Source organism: Megachile rotundata, chromosome 12 (assembly GCF_050947335.1).
Source record: "Megachile rotundata isolate GNS110a chromosome 12, iyMegRotu1, whole genome shotgun sequence".
NCBI classification, from domain to species: domain Eukaryota; kingdom Metazoa; phylum Arthropoda; class Insecta; order Hymenoptera; family Megachilidae; genus Megachile; species Megachile rotundata.
In genome coordinates, this window is record NC_134994.1 from 5,205,055 (window position 1) to 5,216,998 (window position 11,944).

General features: G+C 38.8%; 1 protein-coding gene across 1 annotated transcript in view; it reads right to left on the bottom strand.

Moving 5' to 3' along the window:
• The window catches only part of LOC105662425 (uncharacterized), a 503,073-nt gene extending 498,858 nt beyond the window's left edge, over window positions 1–4,215 (bottom strand). The window contains exon 1 of the mRNA XM_076537797.1: window positions 1,692–4,215. The gene's annotated coding sequence lies outside the window, so the exon portion shown is untranslated. The remainder of the gene's footprint in view (window positions 1–1,691) is intronic.
• Window positions 4,216–11,944: the final 7,729 nt, after the last annotated feature.

Here is an 11,944-nt window from a genome sequence, read left to right on the forward strand (position 1 = left end):
AAAACGTGGAGCAATTTGTATGAAAAATTTTAGATATAAAATTTAAATTTCTATATCTTTTTAGATAAAATTTAAATTTTTAACAAAGACAAGATAATGACGGTCATTATTATCACGCAATGATATGTTGAAGATTACACAATTATTATCGTTTACCTAAAAAATTTGCTGGTTTAATTAAGTTGTTACACGCTTGAAAATAACAAGTTTCTTGTTTTTGCACGTAGATGCATCGACAATGTTATTGTCTGAAATGTTGTTATGTATGAAAACATTACTATATTGTAACGAAAACAAATCGTAGGATATTTGTATTAAACGCAATGCATAAAAATGTTTGACATCTAATTTTTCCGACTGATGTTCGATCTGTATCACCTAATTTCTATTACTTATAATATGTTCTTTGAAATACATTGAATTAACGAGTACTGATGAAATGATTCTCTAGAAAATATACAATTTTCTGGAAAATACAACTTTGTACGAAGATGCGAGCAATACTACACGTGTGTTGTCTTTCATTTTACCCAAAGTGTGAAACATGCTGCAGATCTCTTTGTCGCATGTGAGATTAATTAATCAGAGTATAATGAAAATAAATCGTAACTCAGTGATTTCACCGATAAAAATGGTTAGGTTATTAGAACAATTTTAGTTCAAGTAATTTCACTGCGCAAGTGAACATCAAGGTGTTTATTTTTTTTATCCTGATCAAAATTTAACGCCACATCGGGTGTAGGTCTAATTTAAAATTAATTGTGAAGCAGAAAAATAAAGAGTTGGTACAAATTATGCACATCTTCTTAACAAATTTTGTAATGATAATTTAAAATAAGAAATTTGAACCGGTCATTTTACCAACTTGACAATTAAGTTTATAAACTTACAACAAATATTTAACTTCACATTGCAATCGTTTAAATGACCGCCATGCTCCCCTAATCTTTCATAATTAAGTCTCCATATTAAAATCAAAGTTGAAACATCATAACAATGTTAGAAAGTGAACGAATGTAATCGTAACTCGTTTACTATTCGAAACATACTTCAGCTGAGAAAATTGAAAAGTCAACTTGGCAAGTTAGAGTTGCACGCCTTACATTTGCGTATGATAACGTGCAAGAAACAATTGGTTCGTGTGCCAGCACAAAGTTCCGAGTTCTCGATCAAATCCGCGCAACTACACGAGCGCAAAACTTTTCGACGCTCGTGAAACTTTCGAACGTGCGACCAGCGTGTATTGGTAAGTTCATAGTGGAAGGGGTGAGCTCACAGAGGATTAATCTCACATTGAGTCTGCGCGGTCGGAATCCCGATAATCAAAAGCGTTGATACTCTCGCAACAAGCAATGTTATATAGTGTCTGGTAAATGATCAGCTGACCTATTCCGTCCTCGTTGAGGAGAGGTGCACGGCACCGTCAGGACAGGACACTTGCGACGAATGACGCAGAGCAAGGAACAATTTTCCCACCCTCGGTTCGTCGCGTCGAATCCAATCTCGGGTTATAGATCGCTGACGGATTGATGAACAATCGTAAAATCGTTCAACGAACGACTCTGAATCCCCAATTTCGTGTTACCGCGCAAAAGTTTGAGCAGTTTTTCAGCGATCGCGAAACGGAGGGAAGTTTTTCAAACTGTTTCAAACCGTTAGGTCATTAACTATTTCTGTTTCTTTATACTCACATGGCAATGCGGACGTAAGTGGACTTATAAGTTGAAAACTGATTGCCGCGATTATCCAGTACTCCTGTCCGATGCGGAACACTTTTCAAACATTGTGTCACTTGCGTTTACAAAAACGGATCACAAGCACCGGCATAAACAAGTTAATCACAATATCATCGAATGTTATTTCACGAATCATTGTTGGAAAAACGTTTACATTTTCGTTCCACGATGCTCCTTTATGCGGCATCAGTCGTTTTTCTTTATGTTACACTCGTGGTCGAACTTGGAAAGAGAAAAAAAAATTAGACGCGATTAAACGTGTTATCCTGGGCATCGCGTCTCGTGTCCTATACCACTTTACTCATCCCACTGTCACCCCGTAACACGCGACACGTTTATCGCTGGCACGCGTCCGGCGTTACCGACAGAGCAAACTCGTTACTAGGTTAGAATTCGCTGAAAAGGGATCCCCGTGAGCGCACGCTACCAGAAAGCGGTCTCGCTTCTCCCCTCCCTCGTTCCTATACCCTCTCTTCTCCGCTCCTCTCTTTCTCATTCGCTCTCTCTCCCTCTCTATATCGCTCGTAGTTTCCAGGATCTCGAGAAAACTTTGCTGGAAAGCGGCAGGCGGCACGAGCCGGGTGGGGGTTGACAGATACGTACACCCCATCCAGAGTTTCAGTAGGGGAAACAGATTTCCCCTCTCCAACCTTCTTTGTTTCTGTGTGTAAGCATGAACGCGGTAAATAAAAAAGTTTCAAGTCACTTGCAAATCCGCCGGCCGGCATTGCGCAGGAACCAAGATGGCGGATTACTTCGCAAAAGTTTCTCGGAACACCTACGAATTCCCGAACGGCAACCACCGACGAAAGAAAAGTATTTACTCACGAAGAAGTTTGCCGCGCAACGGGGAAGATTAATATGCGCTCTCAGGTAGCTGGAACGTACCCTTACACTTGATCAAATTAACTCGCAAGAAGCGATTAGCAGAGTCAAGAATAAAAAGGGAACTCTTCGTAGTCGTAACATTAAGTTCGCTCGGATAAATGCTAAACAGTTGGGGGGATGAAAGTAACAAAGTACTTATAACGAATGTACCAACGCTTTAGAATTCAAACTCGCATGAAATTCTTCGAGGTACAACTCTGCGTAAGACGTTGCATTTAGTTGCGAAGCGATTAACTACTACATGGTCAAGAAGTTTACGTAACCGCATAGACAGCTTTATTAGCGGACTATAGTTGTATCCGATTTGTCGTATCAGAGACACCACTTTCGTGTTTGCTCCCTTTCTCTCTAAGATATCTCCCTTTCTCTGCAAGACTCTAAGTTTTCATGTTTGGGGTGCAAGTGACGCGGACGCGAGTTACACGTGGTGAACGTAGAGAAGAGCGCGGCATGGTTCAAGTTTGGAGTGCGCGATAACCGATCGGCGCAAGGAAGCATGAAGCCCGATCGTTTTCGGGACTCGGGGATGTTGGACCGCTGAAACTTGGAAAGTGCATACTCGATACATGCGATGATTCCCTTCTCATCGTCGGAGGCTGTCTATTTGCGGAGGTAGCCGTACCTGGTTGCCTGCCGCCTGCCCTCGTGGGAGTCAGCTAAGGGAAATCAATATCTCACTAGGGGTAGAGAATACGAGAAAGAGAGAGATGAACTAGCAAGAGTAGGAGTCGACGAAGGAAAAGCAGGAGAAAGAGGAGGCAGAGAAGATGTAGGAGGAGGAGGTGGAGGAGGAGGTAGCGGCGTAGGATGGTAGAAGGGGGTGAAAGAGGTACGGGATAGGAAGGACGCAGTCCGCGCTCGACGACCTCGCTCGCTCGTGGTCTTCCGCGGCCGTAGTGCCACGCGTGAACTCAAGTACCGTAGTAGCACGCGTAAACGCGTGCCATAACTCCTCACTACTATAGTACTATTACGGTCGTTATTGCCGGCCGCGCACAGTCGGTCACACACGCCACCACGGGCCGGTCGTTGCTGTCGGTAGCGCGTGCCGCGTGTGTTCTTTCGCGCTACAAACAACCACCGTCACACCGCGCACGCTACCTGGACAAACACGTTACCCCGCGTGTGCAACCATACGCAGCCAGCTCGTTCCAATCCTGTCGGCCGCTTAGCGGGAACTGGAGACGAAAACCTTGCCCGCACCGCGTTACCGTCCTCCGGACTCGCTCCAAACTCGCTCTCGTTCTCTGTCCCCTTTGCTCCCTGCTCCTAAACCGTTCTCGCTCCTGTTCTGTTCTTTCGCCGTTCAACCCCCTCTCGGTTGCGCCGCGTTCTCATACTCCGCACGCTTCTCAGCGAAACTTTCCCGGCGTCGGGACACGCTACCACCACCACCGACGCCGCCGCCGCCGCCAAACGGGACCAACACCATTGCTACTCTACCACCACCGTCACTCATCGCACCGTTACCTTCATCTTTCCTACGTTTACCAACACCGTCAACGAGATTCTCTACACGCGTCTCTGACGTGCCACCACCCCCTGCCCCTTCGCGAATCTATCCCTCCTCCCGTCCCGATTCTCCCCGTTTGCCATCGGTGCCTCTCTTTCCGCCATGTATCCTTTACTTCCTTTTCTAATTCTCCTTCAAGTTTCGCCCAACTTTTCCCACCCCTCCGACAGAAACACGGACAATGTCGACGCTGCCGCGACGATATACGCTATATCCCGCGCGCGCCACTCTTTCTCTCTGCTTTCTTTTTTTTTTTTTATTCCCTTTCGCTTGCTAACTTGCCGATTCGCTCGCTTCTTGTCCTGGGAGTGCGCGTTACAGTCTGAAGCGTGCTCTCGCGAATATTCACTAACGCTACAACACCTCTACGGCCGCGCACAAATGGGCTGAAGTTTGGAGAAGCGGCGGAACGATCGTTTTAAGCACCGCTTCAGAAACTGCCAGAGAATGAACTAGTTTCTAATTCGTGCCCATACTTTTCGCGCGAACGTTACGGAATCGTTTCACAATTTTATTCGATCGTAACCAGTACAGTGTCCCGCGCACTGCGTTTCGGGAGTTCGTTTCGTTAGTAAACGTTAGAACAAACTTCGTTTTGTAACAGTAGAACGAGACGCGTTGCGTCGGACAGTGGTACAACCGTGACGAAACACCGACCCGATAGTAAAATGCAGATACGAAAAGTTCAACACAAATTAATCTCCGAATTAATACGTTGCAACCGTGATGTCATCGTATTGAGTTACGGAGAATGTAATCGGACGAAAGCGTACACCGAAAATGCAAATCTGACTTCGCAAACTATTAAAACTTGGCGCAAGGAGCTAATTGATTTTAATTAAATAAGAAGTTTCTTCGATATTCTGGAACTTTAAAGCAAGCGTCCGTTGCGCAAAATTAGAAAACAACTGCCCTCTGGTTGGTACCGCAAGTAACAAAATTTAAATTATTTATAAAACGTGATTACTTTATCGCGATGCAACGAGATGCTACTTTCAAACAAGAGAATGTTAGATAAGAATAGGCAACGAATCGGAAAAGTTTTACGTGCGAATCATAATGCGGCAAATCTCGTAAGCCCAACGAACTGCGTCGGACGAGAAAACGTCTATTGTGGTGCATGCCTTAAGCAGCGGCACGCTTCGACAAGGGGTGGAAGGGAATAGAAAACAGGGTGTGCGCGTGGTCGGACGTCGTGACGCCTGCGTCAATCTGCGATTCATTGCCCTGGCAACGGCGACGCTCACCGTACTACGTTTTTCTCTTTTCCGCTAAGCTCAAACGTCGTTTCACTTATCTCTTTCGACATACGGATATTCCCATTTTCCTCTCCTCGTGATTTTTGTCTCGTTTCAATCCGCACGTTTCGTTCCTACCGCCATTAAGTTCTCTTTATCCTCTTGCATTGCAGGAACAAACCATCGAGGTTTCTACGAAGTAACAAGTGGATATCGTCATTTCCTGTACGATTATTTCTTGTGCCCGTACATCTTTTGTTGTCTTTGCGCTTTCCGTTTCGTTTCCTCGAATTTTATTCGACACGGGATTTGATCTATTGCAGCGACGACCGGATGCCTCGCTGAAGAGCGCGTCGGAAATCCACGGGGATTATACATTTATACATTTAGACACTTTCAAGTGTGAAGGATTCGAATTATGAAATTAAGAGGTTTGGAAATTTAGAAATTTGGATTTTTGGAAGTTTGGAAATTTGGAAAATTAGACTTTTGTAAATTTTGAAATTTGGAAATATGGAAATATGAAAATGTAGAAATTAGGAAATTTTGAAATTGTTGAGAGTTTTGAGAATTTTAAGAAATTTAACCATTTTGAGAATTTTAAGAATTTTGTGAATGTTAAGCATTTAACAAATTTTAAGAATTTTACAAATTTTTAAAATATTGAAAATTTTACAAATTTCGTGAATGTTGAGAATTCTCAGAATTTTGTAAATTTTAGGCATTTAACTAATTTTGAGCATATTGACAATTTTACAAATTTCGTGAATTCTGTGAATTTTAAGAATTTAAAAAATTTGGAGAATTTTTGAATTTTTAGCACTTTATGAATTTTGTGATTTTTTGGAATTATGCGAATTGGGAGAACTTTTTTTTATTACAAATGTAGACAATTTGAGAATTTTTCAAACTGTGTGATTACTGCGAATGTTGAGAGCTGTGTGAATTTTGAGGTCCTTTAGAATCATGAGAATTCGGTGAATTTTTATACGATTATTTTGAATGTTGAAAACTTTATAAATTTTAAGATTATCGTGAACGTTTAAAGTTTTGAGAATTTTGTGAATTTTGAGATTCATAACAATATTAAGAACTCTCCGTATTGTACTAATATTAAGATTTTGTGAATTTTAAGAATTTGGAAATCAGGAAATTTGAACATTCGAACTTTCATCTTTAGTAACCTAAAAGTTAAAGAAATTGAAAATTTCAATTTCGAAATTTAAAAATGTAAAACATTGTGAATTTACAAGTTTGAATTTTGAGAAAGTTAGATATTTCATAATTGAAGAACGATTTTTGGTAATTGTGAAAATGAAGGGCCTTTACGGCTCTCGTGTTCCCACCATTTGCAAATCCGTAGACTGCATCCTGCCATTCGGTTGCTCAACATTTTCTGTTACTTCTAAGCACCACTTTTAAACTAATTTTCAACTACTCGTTAACGCATAAACATTTCAATTTATCCTCATCTTGAAAGAATATTCTGACGATTCGTATTCGGGACGCGTCAGCGGTAATTAATTCTCTTGCAGTCAAAACGCAAACTAGGCAGCTTTACATTTAAGAAACGCGAAATAAGAAGCTATTTCTCTTTTCTTTGCTTTGCGCCAGGAAAATACGCGTTATCATTTTTCATGGTTACAACGGGAAATAAATATTTTCTTCGTTTGATAAGTTCGCGTGGTTGTCGTGAGTTATTCGGAGAAGAAATATCGTAGGGAACTGAATGTGTTCGTGCTTTACGCGGTAAAATTTGCCATCGAACGTATTTCACGTAGCCGATTAAATCGAATTAACTGCGATTCGACGTTGTCCCCTAAAACTTGCTACGTCCGGTAAAGGATAAAGCGAAAATCTTTTCTATATTAAACGACGCGAATAAAACCCGCTAAACTACGACTTACAAAGAGCTCGAGTATATTTCATGGTCCACCGTTGCACTACTCGGTAAGCGATGCGTGACCGAAAGGAAGAAAAGAGTTTTCCAAGTCTGCCGACCCAAGAACCATGTTACCTTTTTATCGATGAAGAGTTCCTTGCAAAAAACATAACCTCCACTTTGGAGTAAGCTAAATTACCCGTCAATGATACAATACTTCTGTTATAAATAAATATGATACATAACAAAATCTGATCATAAAAATTTCATGAAATAACTATTATATTGATGAAGAAATTTAAATTGGCTATTGAATATTGTAAAAACTGTATAAGATATTTATATTCAAGTGAATATCTTTAGATGGCGTGATTTCATATTTAAGGGTGAAGCATAGAATAACCCCAGTATTTTGGAGATTTTTTGGGGCCTCAGGCGGAAATTGATAAGCTCTGGCAATCCTTGTATATCTTATTGTGTATTGGTTAAGAGAGACTAGGATATTTGCTTTCTAAAGGAATTTGGAAATGCAACTTCGTTTCACTAGGATTTTGAAGTTGAGAAGCAATATTTTGTCGTGTCTTTTCTAAAATATTCTTTGTATAATAACCTAGGTTGGTAGAGAGCGCTGTTTTGGGAAAATGGGATGCGAAAAAATTTTTTTTTACAAAAAATAGGATATTTCTCGTGAGTGCATAAATTCACGAAATTCTCAAATTGTTTGAAATTCACAAAATTTGTAAAACTCTCCAAATTTGTTAAATGCTTAAAATTTAAAAATTCTCAAAATTCTCAAAATGCTTAAAATTCTTAAAATTCTCAGAATTCACAACATTTTTTCAATTCTCAAAATTTTTAAGTCTTAAAATTCACAAAAACTTTAAAATTCATAAAATTCTCAAAATTCTCAAAACTCTCGACAATTTCAAAATTTTCAAAATTTCTATATTCTCATATTTCCATATTTCGAAATTTCAAAATTTCCGAAAGTCCAAAAGTTCAAATTTCTAAAAAATCCAAATTTCCAAATTTCCATGGTTTGAAATCCTTAAGGTCCCACATTCCCAAATCTCTATATCAACAAATTCCCAAGGTTTCAAATCCCTAAATCACCAAATTCCTAAATTTTCAACGTTCCAAACTTCAAATTGTCAAATGCGCAAATTACAAATTTTTCCAGTTCAAAATTCTTGCATAACCAAATCCCTAAATCCCCAATTCTCCAAATTCCTCAAATTCCCCGAATTCTCAAGTCTCCAAATATCTAGATCTCTAAGTTCCCAACTCCCTAAATCTCCAAACCCCTAAATTTCCAAAATCCAAATCTCCAAATCCCCAATTCCTCAAATTCCTCGAATTCCCAAAATTCCGAAGTCGTCAAATATCTAAATCTCTAAGTTTCCAACTCCCTAAATCCCCAAACCCCTAAAATCCAAATCTTCAAATCACTAAATTCCCAAGTCCCAAAATTTTCAAATTCTATCATTTCCGATCTCGAAAATTTTTAAATTTCAAAAGATTCAGTTCTTCTAACTCACAAATTTTGTAATTTTTTATGTGCCAACCAGCAAAATATCGAACACCACACTCGAAAAAAAATTGCTATGCGATCTTGGCTGATGGTCATGTTTCAATAAAAAATGTATTGATGTAGGACGCTTTTGGCTGCATCTGAATTGGCATCAGCTTACTGCTGCTGAATACGAGACAAAATCTTGTAAAATATAGCTATTTTATTTAATTCTACCAAACATTCTTAATTGACATATGTAATTTAATTTGTTTGATACTTCAGTAATATTAGGTTATTAAATTGTGAACATTTTTAGTCAAAGGTCATTTCAAGATGATATTGCACATTTTTTAATATATTTGAATAAAATACTGTACGAGATGAAAATATGTAATATACTAATGATAAAATAATATGACTATGTAACATAATATAATAACATAATATAAAATATGCAATATACTTACATAAAAAAATCACATCATTAACCTTAAAAAATCTGAAAAAACCATTTCGGCACAAAAATATTCCTTCCTTGATTCAAACTATATCTAAATTAACGTGTTTAATGAATTGTGTGAAATTAATGTGGAATATCATTACTGTAATATACAATACTATAACTTTTATTATAATATTTTTAGTTCTATTACAATTGAAGTATGTATGTAGGTCACAACCTTTAAATGTACCAGCTTGTATAAATATACTATTTCAATAGACCTTTATTAATAACCCTTTACTGGTTATCTAAATGTTTCAATTTACTTAATCAGGAATTGCATACTTACCTGGTTAACAACTCCAGTATGATTTAAATAATCAGAGTTATCTTTGCATTTTTACCTCAAAATTTAAATTATAATTACACTTCCTTACATTTCAAGTTAAAGATAAAATACAAATTTTCTCGAATAACAAGAAACTGTTTAAGTTTATTTTTTCTATTTACAAGTTAAGAAAACTGGGTCTTACTGGGTAACCGAAGAAATTCCTCGAAAATTTAATACGTCAATGTATCAAGACTTTATATTCAATAAAATGTAGAATGCCTTAAATGTACTCAATCTATCAATCGGTCGTTTAACAGGGGTTCCTAAATCTATAACGGAGGCAACAGTTTTGTTACGTTGCAGAAGAAGAAAATCTTTCCAGCAAGTCTCTCGCTCCCCTATTATATCCAGCACTTTCCACTTTCATCGATTGAATAACGAAGGTTCCCCCAGTTCCCTTTATCGTAGATAAAGTTCTCCGTCATAATAACTTTGGCGTCTCTAAATGGTACGTATATCCGTAATAAATTGTTCTTGCAAACTTTCTGGATGGCAAGCTGTATAAATAGTCTACATCCCCGCTTCGTGCGTTTCCAACAACCCACCTTTACCCCCGAACCAACCTCAACCCACCTTCGAGACGACGCTATACCACTCTTAAGGATGCTTTTCATTGCACTCACACACGAAGGAATTCGATCGATGCGAGTGTCCCGTTCTGTCTAAAGAAAACTTGCTTCGTTCAATGTCCTCCTCCAACTGAACGGACCTCGAGTCCTACTATACGCATCCTCCATTGTGTGTTTCGTGACCTTATCCTCTCTCTTTTTCACTGTCCTTTAAAATCTCTTCCTCTTTTCTCTTTTCCTCCTGTCGTACCATTGCTTTCGGATAGAGCAGAACTTCGATACCGAGCTTCGAAAGCATACGTGTACTCATTTCATGACATCTTGTAACAAGCATTGGCGTAAGTAGATAAGAGTCAGGCTATCTTCCAGGAAAAATGCAACTTGAGGTCCTCTCGATATAACGATATACGTGGTGATTTAGTAGAGTCTATGTCTATTAACACTATTATACTTTGTACTTTTACAGTAAAATACACTGAAAGTTTTGGGTGTAAGGTAGGAATTCGTTACGTTTTGAAGAGAGTAGTTTAATGTCGTAAACAGTCTACAATTTATAAGCGATTATAGTGTAAATAAAAGTGTTGATCTTTCTCTTAAAAACGGCCACCGAACGATTGTATTCTTAGATCTAACAAACACTAGTTTCATTAGAAGTGTATGCCTCGATTCTCCTGTTTAATAAAAGTCTTAGTTACGCCAATGGTAACAAGAGTTTCGTCTCGCTTTCAAAAATCTTTTCTCAGATAGACTCGTTAAACCCATTGCCTTTATTGGTCTCTTCTAACCTCGTTGCCTCGAATAGCCGACGCGACGGTTTCGCTCCTCGTACTTCTGCTCCCCTGTTAGCTACGTTTTGATCTTCTTGTCTGGCTCGTTTCTTTACTTCTTGTCCATTGTCACCACTCGTCACGGTTTGCATCGACTTAATTGACTTTAGCTTCGCCTCGATACGAGGGATCAGATCGTTGAGATTCGTGATCGTATGCGTGTAAAGGACCAGCCAGATTGTACGAGTCGTTTGTTGGAATATCGAGGATCGACGATTTGAATGGCTGAGAAAATTAATCGATGCAGTCCGGGGTACATTATTCAGAGGGATATAAACGCGGCGAGTATTCGCAAGGAACATTTGAATAAATTCGATTAATAAAAACACCGCTGATGGGATTCCATCGAGCCTCCAGTGTCTCTCTGACACCTTTGATCGACACCTTTTAAAATGGACTGAAACCAGGAGCACATCTAAAGATTTCGCACCTTTGATTAAATCGGAATTATATCCAACTACCTAAAGCTTCGTTTGAGAGTTTTCGTGCTACGTTTTAAATGCTGCCGCAGTAATAAATGCGAAGGGACGTGTAGCCCGTAAAGTAGTGGGTATAATTTTCTCTGGCTAAATTCATGGAAACTGCCTATTCATTTCCGGCCCGAGAGACTTTGTGCCTCTTTCGGTTTACCGAGAAAACTTTTGTATACACGCTGAAGTTTTCACCTGCAATTACTTGGCCATCTAAACTTGCTGGATAGTAATACGACTTCCTCTTATACGTTCCACCTGCTTACTTGAATTAATAGGGTAAAGTTATCCAAGCTTATTAAACAACATTTCTGATATTCCTTTATTAATTGCATGCGAATGAAAACGTTGAATGTAACTGCGTTCTGTTTTAAATCAATTCGGTTGTACCGACTGTTACAATGAAATGTTATTTTAACATTAAATTCTGTACCTTTAAGCAAACTCTGATCGCTGAATTTTTAATTGAAAATCT